At 33.0% G+C, this 17,453-nt stretch overlaps 2 protein-coding genes across 3 annotated transcripts in view; both read left to right on the top strand.

Moving 5' to 3' along the window:
- Positions 1-17,453, top strand: part of LOC144845736 (aspartate aminotransferase-like) — a 138,709-nt gene that overhangs the window by 49,643 nt on the left and 71,613 nt on the right. The gene's annotated exons all lie outside the window — the stretch shown is intronic.
- LOC144845466 (uncharacterized) overlaps positions 969-17,453 on the top strand; it is a 101,148-nt gene continuing 84,663 nt past the window's right edge. The window contains exon 1 of one of the 2 annotated variants that reach the window (XM_078702846.1): positions 969-1,240. The gene's annotated coding sequence lies outside the window, so the exon portion shown is untranslated. Of the gene's footprint in view, positions 1,241-13,177; positions 13,245-17,453 lie in introns of those variants that run through there. The other variant, XM_078702854.1, reaches the window with a different exon arrangement.

Here is a 17,453-nt window from a genome sequence, read left to right on the forward strand (position 1 = left end):
AGGTTCAACAACAACAAACATATGTTATTTATAATTTAAATTATGGGTTAATGGATAAATAATTGATGCAGTAGGTCTAATATAATCGACTTCCTAATTTATAATACGGGTTTCAAATAATATTTTTGTAGGCCTATAATAACAACATAATTATTTGATCAACAATGAATACCGTATTGTTACAATGATTAATGAACTGATCACCAGTATCATTATCACGCATTATCATCATCATCATTATCATCATCATCATCATCATCATCCACATTAAATCATCATCATCATTATCACCATCATCACCATCATCATTCCTCCTCCTCATCATCATCATCATCATCATCATCATCATCATTCACCGTCATCATCATCACCATCATCGTGACCACCATCATCACGCACCATCATTATCACCACGCATTTCTCATCATCATCACGCATCATCATTATAACCACGCATCATCATCATCATCACCATCATCATTATCACCATCATCACGTATCATCATTATCACCACGCATCATCTCATCATACAGCATTATCATCATTAATATCATGAAGCATCAATCGTCAACGAGTTGGCCGTCATCACTGTTTCCGCCACTGTTTGTTGTCTCGGGTTGTATATTGTGTAGTAGAGGCCTACTGATAAATGCCTCATCCTCTCACCGTCCCTTATCCGCTTCCTCTTAATTAACGGTTATCATTTATCATCATTATTTGTACGTATTTAGTATAGTAATTTAGTTTGAAATATAATTGAAAATGCAATTAAATTTGTGAATTCATGGACAAAGGAAAACAAAATTGTTTCATCTCTATCTTATAATTTTTGAGAAAAAAAAATTGGTTTGAAATAATATGTTTGACATCATGGTACTCAGCTCTTCATCCAAAAACCAAAATTGTAACAACAAATGATAATCTGATTCAACCACATACCTGACAGGTGGCGCTCTATTGCATGCTTTCAACAATTACTGTAATTTAACAAATAATCTAAATCTAAAATATCGTTCAACAGTATATTTTAAAAAAACTAATAGTTTAAACAATTGTAATATCTTTTGGAGTAATATAGAAAATGCGTGTATGCTTTTATTTATAATTTTTTTTATATTCAACACCTGGAATTGAACGCAAAGATATGCATAATAATGAGCAAGATGGCGGAGGTTGTGATATGGAACTAAATAATTATCGGAAGTTGGAAAATGAATGCATTTACAGATATTAATAAGGGTGAGTTTTATAAGGACATGTCGCTCCATATATAGAGTATATAATTAGGTGGTTCTAAAGTTGTATTCTTGTGTAGGAAGCAAAATATATGAAAATGTTTGGTCAGTCACACTAGCCTGATTAGAGTACATTTTGATGTGAGGCGTTTCAACGTTTATGTTGTGCTGCCACCTTGGCTGCTGATTGGCAAAATCTCGGAAACTATTATTCAGTGGCCTAGCAGTCGATCGTGTCGGTCTGGTACGACAAGATTTTTCGGCCTAATGTGTGTAGTAAAACAAGGATTATGTTTCTTTCTTAGTTATCGAAGATTGGTTTACTAATATTAATACTGGGATCAGGTGCCGTTTTCGGCCACCTCGACTTATATGGACTATACCATTATTATGATAGGGGTGTGGTGTATTATGTTTTATGTAGAGAAGGGTGTCTATTGAATGGGAAGACAATACAATTGTTCTGTTATGTAACCTACAGTAAAAACTACAAGGAACAATACAAAACATCAAAAACTAGCAATGCATGTACTTTTTATAAGGCATGTTATTATTAGGTACTGTGTTAGGGAATGCCAAGATTTTGTAACAATATTACTATATTAACTAAAGATATTTTAAATAAAACAAATTTTATAGACAAATTTAATGAAGAACCATCTACTAACTGGATAAAGCCATTTAGGAAAAATAATAAACAAGTTGATCATAACGAGTGGTTTTCGAGGCATCCGTTTTCGAAGGCCCAATGCAAAACAACGTTAACGGAATATACTATGTATAAAGGAACTCCAAACCTTGAACAATATTTGTTAGATAAAACTAATGTTAAGAGTATCAATTTAAAATTTAAAGCAAGATCAAACTCTCTAGATCTTGAGGGTCGTAGACAATCCTGATCAAATCATAACACAGGATTATGTAAGATGTGTAGTACTAACGAAAAAGAAACAGTAAACCATTTTTTATTTAAATGTCCTTCATTAAACTCTGTTAGACAATAATTAAGTATGTACTGGGATAATTTTTGTTGTATCTCAGGAATTAAAACACCATTTTATGCTAGACAATTTATTCACTGAAAATGAAACATTACGAACAATTAAAAACATTTTTAATGAAAGCATGGGGGACTAGATCTACAATTTTATCAGCATTACCTCTCTCAACTAATTGATTAATATAGTAAACAAGCTACAGACATCTCTATGAGGATGTATCTGTAAGTTTTATTTATTTATTAGGCCTATCCTGTATTTTTGTTGTTCTGTTTTTATTTTTGTAGTTATATATTGTACAATTTACGTATTATGTATTTTCATGGGTGGACATGTTGATCGTAGTTAAGAAGTTAAATACAAGGCTGTACTGCTTGAGGAAACTCGGTTCTTTGGGGTAAAGCAGGATATTTGTACTATAGAATGTTTATGTTTTACTAATCAGTGATGTTCTATTTGGGCATATTGTATATTGGGCTAGGAATATCAGTAAGGGAATGTAAAGGGGATAAAGACCGAATTGAGAAGGTGCTGGGTAGAGCGGGGAAAGTAATTGGTTTGTCTATGCAAATGCTTGACTCGTTCTACAGCGAACGGCTTGCCGATTATATTGGAAGACACCAATCATCCTCTTCATGGCGACATTATCAGCTCCGTTTTGCATTCGCTATTATAACGTTTTGATGCAAACGTTGTTCAATTAGAACATGTATTTCTACACAGAAACGTTTAAAAACGTGTTTAAAAAGTTTTAGAAAAACCAAACCTAAAAACACGCAATGTCAAACGCTGTGTTTTCTGGGAACAAAATGGTACAGATTCATTGACAAAATTATAATGTTTATTTGTTTTACTGATTACCTAATAATCAGTATGTGATAGATCTTATTAGTACTACTGTCATCTTTATTAAATGTACTACTGTGTTAATTAAATTATATTTTTTATTTGTAACTGGAATAAAAACTTTCTTTATATACTTTCTGTATCTATAAATCCGTAAAAATTATTCAATATCCACCTTAGGGAATCCACCTAATATATTAAGGAAGGATACCTAAAAATTATATAGAAATAAAGAGCCATAATATACTGTAGGCCTATTAACTTGAAAACTGAAATTAATTCTACAGCATGCAGGGCGTAGTTGTTTTCCCTTTGTTGCTGAAACATAATGCACTAAACAAAAGAACAAAAGCAGCAGTATTTTAACACATTAACACACTCAAATAATAAATGGGACACCCCTATTTTCCCATCTTTTTATAATGGTATAGTCCATACAAGTCGAGGTGGCCGAAAACGGCACCTGATCCTTAATACTGTTTGGAATAATCAATATTTCTCGCCGCAGTTTGCTTTTTTACTTTATACGCCTAGGCTAGTAGTAGAGGCCTACTAACTAGAGGCTTGTTATTGCTATGTTGGCCACCGACGGCCACACTCTTTAAACCATTATTAAACGTAGGCTACGTATGCAGACTAAGACGTTCGGGCCTAACTAGGTATTTAGGATTAATAATTGGGCCGGCTTTATATAGTCTATCAATATTAACAATTATAATTTTATTCATAAGAAAAGAGAGAAAGAAAAAACTATTGTACATTATTAATAATTATTTTATTGACAGTGAAAATGTTTGCATATATTGGAGCTGAACCATCCCCACCTAAAATCAGATCTGTCTAGTATTGCACCATTTTTACTATAATATTTAAAGGACAAAAGGTATAGGAGTATTCAATAATTTACCATGAATGCAATAAATATTTAAAAAATATTTTGTATAAGGTCCTATTATATTATTATTAAGTCAAGCTGTCTAAGATTATGTTTTTTTAAACAAAATAAATTGCTGTAGTATTGTAGATATTAAAATACTGTACATCATTTTGTTCTTATGAAATTGGCACCTTATGAGAATGTCAAATGAATTTTTCGAATGACTTGTTAAATATTTTGTTATACAATTTTTATAGTGGGATGGCACAATGGTGTAGTAAAACATTTACAAATTTTAAAAAGAACCCTTGATCTAGTTTTAGTGTAAAAATATACTGATGACATGACTGGGTAGTAAGTAGGGGTAAGTCTTGCTTGTGTGCTTATCTTCTTTTCTCTACAATATCTTAAAAAGAAAATCTTAGGCGAAGATTAATAAGGCCAAAATTATGATTATAATATTATGGATAAAAAACTTAAATTGAATGAGAGAAGATTGATTTAATAAAAGTTGACTTTGAAAAAGTAGGTGTGTTTAAATGTACTTTATACCTTAATGTTGAGTTTCATATTAATGTATTTGACATGTTTTAACGAATTTGACGTGTTTCAACAGATTTGACGTGTTTCAGCAAATTTGACATGTTTAACAAATTTAGTGCATTTTTATTCAATGGATAAAAAAAACAAAATACCTCACGCAATCAGCATTTCATTTTTTATACCAGAGGTGCGTCGCACATTCTATCATACAACTAATCAGATGTAATGTATATAACCTAAAAACAGAATTGAGATACTAAACATAGATTTGAAAAATATTTTTATCCAAAACCAACATTTTTGGAGCTTTCGTTAATTGGGAGATCAGTAGATTGGATGAAAATTCGAGAGGTTCCCGCAGAAATCGACAGGGTTTGGAACATCGTTGAATTGAGGCTAAACTTTCTAAATTACATTGTTTTTTCAACAGAACTGAATATAATGCATTTGGATACATACAACATGTTATTTGCTCCCCCTATCTGTAGTATTCCTTGTGTGCTCCGTAGCAATGGCAAGGTCAAGTATCAACAATTCAAATAGAGAACCGAATAAATTAAAAATTCATCCATCCAGCCATCCCTACAATAATTAATATGCTAAACAATAGTTCAATGAGCCAAAGCGATACAGAGCAATATTGCTGTACCTTTTAATTTGTTTTTATTACATATTTTTTATTGTTATGTTTAAGTAAATTGTACATTACTTTTGCAGCCGATTCTCGGTACTGTATCTAACGAAGTCACATAGGAATATTTGGTAATACAACATCACATGTGTTTCACATGTATCTAGTAGTAACCTAAACTTACATGATACAGCCACCACATGTGATATAAATGAGATGCTGTAAATTACAAAATATTCTTACGATACTTTAAATAGATAGTATGTGGAGATACATTTTGTAAATACAAAGTTTTTAGCCATGTAGCTCTTTTTGCAAGTTTTATACCTGAATAAATAATAATAATAAATAATGTATACAGTACAAAGGTTCATGTCTAGATTCAAAGGTAGGTAGTATCTCAAGCTCTTTTGTAACTTTATCATTAATTGTTTTCACACAGAAATAATCATTCTAACACCTTTGCAAAATTGATTGCTACAAAGCTTTGACTTTCTTAGGAACTAGGTTTGGTGTACTAGAAAGTTACAGAATGATGATAATTGATATCTGTGAAAATGCTTATTCATTGGCAAAGGACAGAGGAGGATGAGGAGGGCAGCCATTAGATTAGAAGATGATGTGACACAATTTTTTATCAAAACTACTGAAATTTATTATAACATATCCTGGATGAACCAATTGTTTCGGTAAATCTTGACAATTATCACCAGCAAATCAGATTTGATGGGGAAGGAGGGGCAATGTGAATACGTAACTAGCTATTTTTAAGTTATAGAAAATAAAAATAATATGTCCTTTAAAGGACAACTTGACCGAGGACCAAATTTTAACAATGTATTAGGGATGTACATATGATCAGAACCATCGCGAGATTAAGGATATCGCCACACATGCTCGCAGTACAGCCGTCACTGTAAATTGCTGTGATGTCACAGGTGCATCGCAAAATTTACATCATGAGTTTTCTGGCAAAGTCTGGTAAACACACTTTGTAAATAAATCGTAAAAAATATAAATGTTGATTTTTTTGTATTGTGCTCTCTGTTGGATGTGTATGATAAAAACATAAAAACAAATTTTAAAAAAAATGCGCAGATCGGTTTTGAAAGGTGAGGGGGAAAAATAAAAGATCAATTACTTTGGCTGCAGCCAAGTTAAATCTAAACAATTTTAGGTCGTTTCATTAGATTTACGAGCACATTTCAACTGTACTAAATTCGGCAGGATTGTCCTGCTTTTTGATGTTGTGTCTCGTTGTCTCGCATTCATGAACTGGCCCGCGTTTCAAATTTATTTATCATAAAAAAAAGTCAGCAAACAAAAAACTAACTTCATGTGAACCTTAGTAAATTTTCAGCTTACTGCATTAACTAACTGTTAGCATGTCTCGACTTTTAGTTGTACGATGATGCGCGTGTTTTAGAAGGGGAATTCCTGGGCTTCATCAGCAAAAACATGTACATCCGAAGGGAAGCTGAGGGAAATGTAGTCCAACCAAACTATTTAAACTATTCATACATAGTAGGCCTATACATAGCGCATTCCCAAATGCGCTATGTATGAATAGTTTTTTAAATAGTTTGGTTGAAAGTTTTATTGTACGTGGTGCCATGTGTACAACGTTTTCTTGTGATGATGTGGACTACTCTTCGTGAGTTTGAGATGACTTTTATTTATTTGATCGCAGACGCAAGTTCTCACTCGAAAATTACACAGTCAATATGAAACTCCTTGAGAACTTGTTGGATTTTATATGTTTAATAACGGGTTCACGGTAATTACACAGTCAATATCATCATCCACAGGGACATATAAGAATTACAATCAAAGCAAAGCTGGTCACACTCTTCAGGTGAATTACAAAACACAGTTTTATGTATTAGAGTGTGCATTTCAAGAATTGCAAAAAAACAATTTGGTTTTACTATGGTGATTATGATTTGTTTGTAGGCTGTTTGTTAGGTGTACCCAATAACAGTTGACCTTAGCAATGATTACATCATAAAAGGGAAATCCCCTCTAAGCTAAGGTGAATGCACTTTAAATCTACACTTCTGTGTATTGATGTTTGAAGATTGCACAATGTTTGCATATAAGAGTAAAATTTAAAAGCAAAATTAAAATGTACAGTACTTGTTGGATTTAAGTTGTTGTAAAACTGAACAATTACTATACTCATCATGTGTTGGTGTGTGGTGTATTAACTAGAATTATTAGTGGCGTCACCTGGTCTACCTTTCGCAGCCAACCAAACTGCCTGCTGGCTATGAACACTAACCACTGGCAAATGAAATCTGTCAAACACCTAGCAAGCTAATCGTTGCTAATTGAAAAGTGTGACAGCTATCCAGTGTCTGAGAGGGTGATGTTTGTAACCACAGTGAAACTAACTTTTTACCTGCTTTTTACACAGATTTCTTTCTTTTTCTATTATATTTTTCCTTGATAATAGATAAACAGTAGATAGTGAAACCATTTTCAAAATTCATTATGTTCTAATAACATTAATATATAATAAGAATTAACTTTAAATAAACCGAACATCACCAATTTTAAACACACTGCACAAAAAAAAAAAAAATCATGAATAAACTTGTAAAATAAACTAATTGGTTTAACAATTTTTCTGTAAATTGCGTGTTTCAAAAAAATTCACTTTGAAATGCGGGACCATCTTGCACAATGTCAGCCGGTTCGTAACATGATATTGATAGATGTAGTTGTATAGTTACAACTATAGATAGTTGTACAGTACATGTAACATTTTTTTGGCTGCAAACTACTACTTTTGATGAGCTGAAGATTTTAAAGTAATAGTCATACACGAGTCACGATATTATATTTAGCTTGAAATCTAATGTGATTTTGTTATTCTTTTTGATGATCAAGCATAGTATCCTGGATAGATGGCATTCCATTAGAGGTACAGTAGGTACCCTCTTATCTCCATCAAACAGTCATTTTAACCAAGGACATTTTGTACATTTTCCATGTTACCCGTTACTGGTACTGGTACTGGTTCAAATAACCGTCTCACAGAGACATCTGGTAGCCATTGACTTAAAGTTGGCATTTGGATGTGTTACTTTTAAATGTAGGCCTACAGTATGAGAGTGACTACTACCAAATTACACAGTCACAAAACAACTTATAAACAGTTCATATATACAGTTAAAACATTGCTGGGAATTATAAATTTCTGTTGAAGCAGGCTCTAATGAAGTTGCATCTAGTAAGTTGACTTTGTTGTACAACTCTATCAAGTATTGATGGTATCTTCCGACCTCTTCGTTTACTTTGGGTTGTGTGAAAAGTAAGAATTTTTGTAGGATCTTCATTTTCTTTTCTAATTACATGTCCGATCCAGTTGAATTGTTGCTTGTAGACATATTCTTCTAGCGGTTGACAGCCAGTAATTTTGTAGAGATCGTCATTATCAATAACGTAACGCCAGTCTATATAGTTTTCATCTGTTTCTTCATCTGAGGATATGTCTACATGGTTTGGTGGGCAGACTCTTTGAAAGCCATTCACTAGCATTCTTCTTAGGAAGGTTTTGTATGTTGTGCTAAGTTTGGACATTTCACTTCCTGTTGCCCTCCAAGCATGGCAACCATAGGTGAGTCTACTCCTAACTAGACCATTAAGAAACATCATTCTTGTTTGTAAGTGGATCGTTCTGTTGGTAAGCAATGCTCTATTCTCTGCAAATGCTCCTTTGGCTGAATTGATTCTGTATTTTACTTCTTGATCTCCAATATGAACATCATTGTAGGTAGCCCATACACCAAGGTATCTAAAGTGTGTTACGTTGTTAATGTGTACGCCGCCAATTTGTATGATGCATCTTGGGTATTCTTCAACTTCCTCTTTCCAGTTCCATATAATGGTTTCTGTTTTGGGGGCACTAATTCTTAGACCAAATTCCAGACAAACTTTATTCAAGATGTTCACAATGGTTTGCAGTTCTTCTTGTGACCAGGAGCTTACAGCAAAGTCATCAGCATAGCCACTTTCAAAGTCGTCATAGATGCCCCTTGATGGTGCTTTACGTCTTTGAGCACGATTTGTAGCTTCAATAGGAATTAGGTATTGTATCATTAGGCCATCCAAACTAGCATCTTTACAGCGTTGTTTGAACACTCTAATAACGTAATCAAAATATTGGTTAAACATGCTGGTACTCTCAATACCACCCTGTCGCACCCCAGAAGATGTTTCGAACTTATCATCACTCGGATCGTCGTCAGCAAGGTATGCTTTCGTTGAGCTGTACAGTGATTGTATAATGTCAATCATAGTAGTAGACTGGTTTAAGTGAAACCTATTACGAACGCTTAGGAAAAGAAGATTACGATTCACATGGTCGAATGCTGCTGTTAAATCGATGAAGCATGTATAGAGTTTGCGATTTGAGCGATACGCAATTTCCTGGATCTGCTTGATTACATATATAGCATCATTGCACCCTCTGTTGGACCTGAATCCAAACTGTGTGCGTAGAAGTTGACTTTCATAAAAGATGGAAAAACGTGAAAGAATGATAACCATAAGTATCTTTGAAAATGTAGACCCAATCGATATTCCTCTATACATTGATGGATCAAGTGGACTGCCTTTTTTTTTCCAAATGGTTGTTAATTTGGACAGTCCCCAATCACTTGGTACTTCTTTCGTTCTCCAAATTTCCTCAAACAGTCTATGTACATGGTCGACGAATACTGGGTTCTCTGTGGCGACTTGCAACATTTCAGAAGCGACATCTAGGGTAGCTTTGCGACCTTTTAGATGTCCGATTGCATCAATAATTTCTTTCTTGGACGGAGGTTCATTGTCTATCTCAAATTCTGGTTGTCTCAGGTTGATAATATATTCTGGAGGTGTGCAAATTTCATCTGGGATTTTAAGGCTAGATTGGTCTGGATTAAAGTGATCTTTAAAGTGTTCACGTAATCCAGGACATTTTATAGGCTTTGGTGCTTTGAGACCTTTCAAAGGAAGGGTAAATCAGTTGCAGTTGCAGTGCCTATTTTTGTTAATTTTCAAAATGTCTTAATTAAAAGTATATCTCTGTTTCCTTATTAGATTAATTGAAAAGATTAAAATTGTTTTGTTTATTTTGTAAAAAATGTGAGAAATATTAAATTAAGTTTTTTTGTATGGTCATTGAATGACTTAACAAACATTTGTTAATTGGCATGTTTGCAGTAATACTGTATATAATATACAATATTGTGTAGCTCTGTATTAAAAAAATGTATTTATAATTACTATAGACCTGGGGATAGATTTGTAGAACATTTACGTTCCATTCATCTTAATACACCCGGTCTTCCTGTGGCAGAACATTTTCATGATAACCATAATATTAATGATATACGGGTTACTGGCATAAACCAATGCAACTCATCCGAACGTGACCGTAGACGACTAGAAGAATGTATAATTTTTCAACTTGGAACTATCAAACCCAAATGGACTTATTATGTATCATTTAAGTACTATCTTGTCTGACATGAGTTATTATTATGTAATACCTTTTGTTTGTCAATGTTATTGTCAATTTGTTATTTGCTTGTTCATTGTTACGCCCATTATAGACTCTTTTGTTTTCTATGTACCCTTTCTTTATATGTATTCGTCTTTTACCAATATTCTATCAGTACCTGATATGACCTATGGTCGAAAGTACTAGTAGTAAGTACAATAAATATTTGAAGCAGAAACAATAACTTTGTTTTATTTTTATACATGATCCTGCCTATGCAGCACCTATTTCCTGATATATATAGACCTATCTGACTGGTCTAATTGTGAGATCTTGTTCCTCAGACTCTCATTCTAAACGAGGTAGTGTGCGAGTAGATCGTTTGGGATTAGTTTGAGTGAGGTACGTAAAATGACCAGTCGAATACATTATTTGTTTGCTCCCATGACAAGAGAGGTTCGACCCATACAACAGTTTACCAAGTACCGTAGTTACTTTAAGTATGAATATAACTTAAAATCCACATAATAATGTAATATGATGATACCACAATTACAGTACAATACTGTAATATGATACCACAATTATAGTACAATACTGTAATATGATACCACAATTACAGTACAATACTGTAATATGATACCACAATTACAGTACAATACTGTAATATGATAACACAATTACAGTACAATACTGTAATATGATAACACAATTACAGTACAATACTGTAATATGATAACACAATTACAGTACAATACTGTAATATGATACCACAATTACAGTACAATACTGTAATATGATAACACAATTACAGTACAATACTGTAATATGATAACACAATTACAGTACAATACTGTAATACTGTATATTATGATACTGCAACCACGGTAACGGGACGATTCGGCCCTGAGACGATTCGGCCCAGGACGATTCGGCCCTGGGACGATTCGGCCCGGGACTATTCGGCCCGGGACGATTCGGCCCTGAGACGATTCGGCACACTTACATTTATCGGCTTTGATAAGCATTTATAAGCATAAAATAAGCTTTTTTCCCCAAACTTTATTTTCAGAGAGACTATGGGGTAGCACTACTAGGGATAAAGATGCAATAAAGCAAACATTTTGAAAACATTGTCGAAAATAATCATTTTTTAGTCACGCGAACGATGTAAACAAGTTACGCCCTCTGTTGGCCGCTTGGCGAATGCACGAAATAAACAAGGTTTTCGAAGTAATAAATTGAATATAAAATTACGTTTTTTTAGTAATTTATTATATATATTATATCAACTTTGTCAATATCAATAAAATACGGATTGTTAAACACCTTTAAAAACTTGATAAATAAAAAAAAAATGAATATGAATTTGGTCTAAAGTGAGACGTTTCGGCCCACAAAGTGGGATGTTTCGGCCCAAAAGTGGGCCGAATCGTCCCACCAAAAGTGGGCCGAATAGTCCCGGGCCGAATCGTCTCAGGGCCGAATCGTCCCTGAACCCAATCACAACAAGTAAGAAATACATTCATTATTAAGTGTTTCTCAGTATTTCTCAATAGGGAGCTTTTGCAATGAAGGGTATGGTCATTAACAGAGTGTGACTGTTATTTCCAGACACAAGCGACGACTGTCGGCCCCAGCCTAGACATAGTCCGTAGATCTTGTAACATGCAGGCTTGGTGTATTTGAGAAATTTCTGTGTTAGCCATGCTAGGTCTTAGGCTTACCACTTGCAAACGCTTCGTACTGGCCATTTTTTATTTGTTGAAAAATACAGTTCCGATAATGAATGAGACAGTATAACATTACTAGGCTTGTACGCATGCGCAGATTAATATTTTGTATAAATTACCATTTCCTTTCGTCTACCGTCCCCTTCCATCTATTGTCCTGATGTGAAAGTGTTTCATAGCCTACAACAATTACTATTTTAAAAAATAAAGACAATTTAGTTTAGTTCACAAGTTACTGAAAAATATTTCCTGGTGTTTGATAAAAAAAATAATCATTTATTTAAAAAAAAATCAAACTTGATTATTATTATTATTGAACAAAATGATTGTATTGTAACTTTATTGCTGCTTTTCATCAAACTTTACTATTTGTTTTCAATTGGAAATGTTTGTTTATATTGTTTTATTTGTTGCTACCTGGAGTGGTGGGCAAAACGTTTTGTCATCTTTTTTTATCTCTTGACTTAATGGAATGTTTGCCTAATGGGCATTAGACTACCTGGCACCAGGTTGGTCAGCTTCTCACCTTACTATACATAGGTGTGTGTGGTTCCTATTAAAGGAACAGGTGAGTTAAGGAGGGAGGTCCCTTGTTTGATGTAAGAGCATTTGACATGAGCAATGAATAATTAAGCTTGTAATGCTGAGATCATGTCTTATGAGGCAGCTGTGAAATATGTTGAGTTATTGTGTCTAGACCTGTTGGCGCCACCACTTTAAGCCATGGTATAGGTGCTCTTATAAATGTACTAGTTGGTTCATAAAGGGCCTGCCTTAGCAGGGGTTGGTGCCAGGATTCTGCTGTTATGTTTTTCCATTGCAGGTTAGCACAGGTATACAGACAGATCTAGTTGATTTATTAACCAATGAATAAACAGAATGTAGTCAGGTATGTCATAAGATACAACACACCTTTGAAATGACATTTAAATAATTTCAATGATCATTTACACCTGAGGCACATTCCACAGTTTTTGAATAAAATTACATAGCAAGAGTATCAACAAATTGTGTAATATCTCAAGGGTAGTACTGTATATCTGTACATTTATAACAAGGGTAATATGGAACACCCGTAATTGCTACGGAAATTTGGCCCAATAGAGAGATACGGAAATGGAGATTAATACTATGGAATGCATTTTACGCAAATTATGATTTATATTAATAGTGGGAAATCAAGGACCCACACGCCACAAAAAGCTTCCTTCCATATGCTTTTCTGTGGTACAAGTTTCATAACACAGTATGGTTACCTTTCATTAATTCATGGAGCAAACTACACATTTATTAATCGGGAAATCATTCTGTGCTCGAAATAACTGAAAAAAAAACTACTGAAATTATATTTACTACGGAATTTTATTTTGATTAAAGTTGAAAGAAAAGTTGAGAACTCTTGTTATATTCACCTACAGTCATCATCGTCATCATCATCATCTGTCATCATCATCGTTGTTGTCGTCATCTTTCATCACCTTCATCATTAGTCATCTTTTATTAAAGTCTTGATTTTCTCCCTCTTCCAATGAGTTAGTGAATGTTCCATACTGGTTCTACCATCTCTTCACTTCTTCCTGTTTTGTGCATCATGTTCCCGATTTTCATGCATCACTTCTTTACCATACCATGTATCTTTCCAAGTCATAGTACTATTTTGATTTTTCTTAGAAAATTTACCGGAGGATAGTTAGGAATCATTTAGTAACGTTGAGGGAGAATTCAATTCAAGATATCCTTGTTTGTTTCCACCAATTTGCTGAAAATTTGTTTGATATAATGCAACTAAAAGGTCAAGGTAGAACTTTTATATTTTTGAATAAAAGTAGTTTGCATTTAGAAACTTTTTAAAACTGAAGGGTGTCAACAGAAATTTGTTGAAGCACTTTGATAATCATGAACTTGTAAAGTGGTAATATCCTGATGTTCCCTCTGGGTATTCTGGGACATTGATGACATTGGGGTAAACACAAGAGAAAGATGACAAAAGGCAACATTGTTCAATTTAGTATAATGTCGATATTAATGTTATTGCTTTCATAATCATTTACATACAGTTCTACTAATTTAAAAAATAATTTTTATAATCTAAAAATAACTTTTTCATTTTTTCCGTTTATTAACTAATATTTTTACTACCTGAAACGATTTAATGCAGTTTGGCGAAATAGCGAAGGACATGCTAAAATAAATCATAATGTTTTTTCAATATGTTGAGTTATTGTATTATTCAAGCTTAAATTATCATGTTTTATTAGCTAAATCTGATATTAAATGGTGAATTTATTAATAACAAATTACAATAATTTTAAAAGCTTGAATAGGGATAATATTTTTATATATTTTTAACTTTTAATTAATGTTAATGATTTTTAATTGAACTTCATTCAAATGATAAGATGCAATGAAAGAAGAAGTCAAACCAACCGACTGGAAACAAGGAACATACAGTAGCAAGTATATGTCAGAGGAACGAAGGCGATTAAACAGGATTAAGAAATTCAATCTTTGAACTAAAAATATCATTTGTGTATTGAATGAAATGAACAGTCAGTCTTTCAACAAAGATGTAGATGAAACATTCTACAAGTTGTTTTTTTTGGTTGATTATGCCATCTGTAGCTTCGCACCAAATTAAAAATGTGTAGTACTGTATTGAGTGTCACTGAGTAAACCCCTATTGGTTTTAGATCTCATCAATTAAATAAGTTTGAACTAGAACTATAGAATATATCTGGCAAGACCTGTTCAAATCATCTACACATTTGTTCTACCTAGACCTATATTCTATTAAATTAAAAATGTTGTAATGATTTATTTCTCTTGATGATTACTTGCTGTAATTTTCCAGTTCATTTCACCCAGTCATTTCCACAATTCCTTATTCTATCAATTTCTTCTGGTATCATCCTTCATAAACACTGCCCACTTGGAGAAGAGTATTACTGTATGTGCAGCAATACAGGCTAGAATATAACATTATATTTTCACTGTATGCATTTTTGTATAAAATAAAACCTGAAATGTGTGTATAAACAACATTTTTTACCATATTGTAGTTTGGAAAATGTCTTGCAGGATATTTTTACCCTAGTGACTGCCCATAACTGCATATTTGTCTGTCAATGTTTTACACCTGACAGAAGGTAGGCTCTCATCTGATCTCAATTTAAAGTGAGAGTGCTGGACAGATTGGCGCCAGCCAGGTATCTGTAGTACAAGCCAGCTTACCTTCAGGTCAATGTTTTATTACAGTAATACATGACCAATAAACAAGCTTAATGGCTCATCCATCAAATCGCACATTTATCATTCTCTAGAGTGTTGATACCTACTGACAAATGCAAAATAAATACTCTACTTCAATTCAAGCACCTATTGCTATTTATTTATTTTATAATACAATACTTAATAGTTCAACAATTAAAAGTGGTTTTCATAGAGCCCGTTTATACTGCAAAAAATCAGTCATTATATATACGATATTTGTTGCCAAATGTTTTAAAATTAATTTTTGATTCTCACGATATATGAAATAAATTATACATGATCAATCTGATGAGTTATTTTTGGCTGTTCCAGAATATGGTCATTTTCATTCATTAATAATTAATACTGATAATTGGTCCAATTCTTACAACCTATCTTGAATAGTTATATCAAGGATTACATCATCTGTAACCTTCTCCCTGTGGAGGTTAAACATTGGATTATGTATCCTGTGCGCAAAGTCATTGTAACTATGATTTTGAAAAGTACTTGGAGACATAAAGACTGAGAATAAATTGTGTACAGACAAATTTTCTAAGGACAAAATGTCAGGGGATGCATTTATTGAAGACAAATTTCTAGGTACAGACCTTCTGAGAATGCATTTTTTGAATGGAATTAGGATATCATGGGAATCTTGTACTTTCTTGTGCTGAATTTGTTTTTTTGTTGTTTCGTGATTTATTAATTAGACTTAAATGATTTTTAATATGGGTGTTGCCTGAATTTTTAATTTAAACAATATTAATCATACTGTAGTTACCAAATGCGTGACAGACTCTATCATTTGGTTGGTCGGTGGGGGTGGGGTTTTGTTGGACAATGTGGGACGTCTATGACCCCCTGTAGGTTTTTTTTAGAGTGTTTATTGACAATACCAGGTCTCACCATCATTTAGGACCGGTCGGTTGTGTACTGTGACAGCCATAGATGTGTGATGATATGACCACCGCGACAATGTAGGCCTACATATTTTTATGATTGATGTGTGTGATGATACGGTTTACTGCAAATAACATGCAAGACACATAATGGGAAGAAAATGGGGCACACACATTGTGTTTATGGGATTAGTTGTTTTCTTTTTACCTCCAATTTCTTCACCATGCATGGCCCAATGACGTTCCTCGCAATCAGATATTTGCGATAAACCTTTATAATGAACACTCGCATAACTGTGTATACTTTTATTAAGCCAATTAATTTGAATGGCCACACATAAACTTGTGGTAAATGCGTGACCAATGTGTGAGGATGCATGTGTTTGTGCAAAATGCGTGTTTCAATACAAATCACTCTGATGCGAGATGATCCTTGGTAACTATGAGATATTTAAAGTTGATATTTTTACTTACAAAAGGTGGCTGCTACACATAAAAAACAATTTAACTGATTTAAAGGACAAACTTAAAAAGAGGATAATGTATGTTATATTGTATAACCCATTATCATTTGTTAAACCATGCACTATTTGATTTATTTTTGCTTACTTGAAGAGTAAAGAATAAAACAAAATTTGACCTTCACTAAATAATTTTTATATATCGTCCCTCTTAAAAAATGGTTTTTGTTGAATAGTTTAATGTTATAAATTATTCACTTTCAATATTATATTGGAAAACAAATTAGTTACTTAATAAGGCCAGTTTAAATTATATATTTTTAATAGTGAAAAATGATATTAACAAAACCTTCATAAAGTTATAAATTTTATTCCTTATTTTTCATGTTTATCATATCTTTAAATGGTTAGTAGGCCTAACAGAACAAAATTTAACATTAAATTGAGAAATTAATTGAAATTGTTATAATTTATATTATTATATAA

The sequence above is a fragment of the Antedon bifida genome, chromosome 1 (genome assembly GCF_963402885.1).
Source record: "Antedon bifida chromosome 1, ecAntBifi1.1, whole genome shotgun sequence".
NCBI classification, from domain to species: Eukaryota; Metazoa; Echinodermata; class Crinoidea; order Comatulida; family Antedonidae; genus Antedon; species Antedon bifida.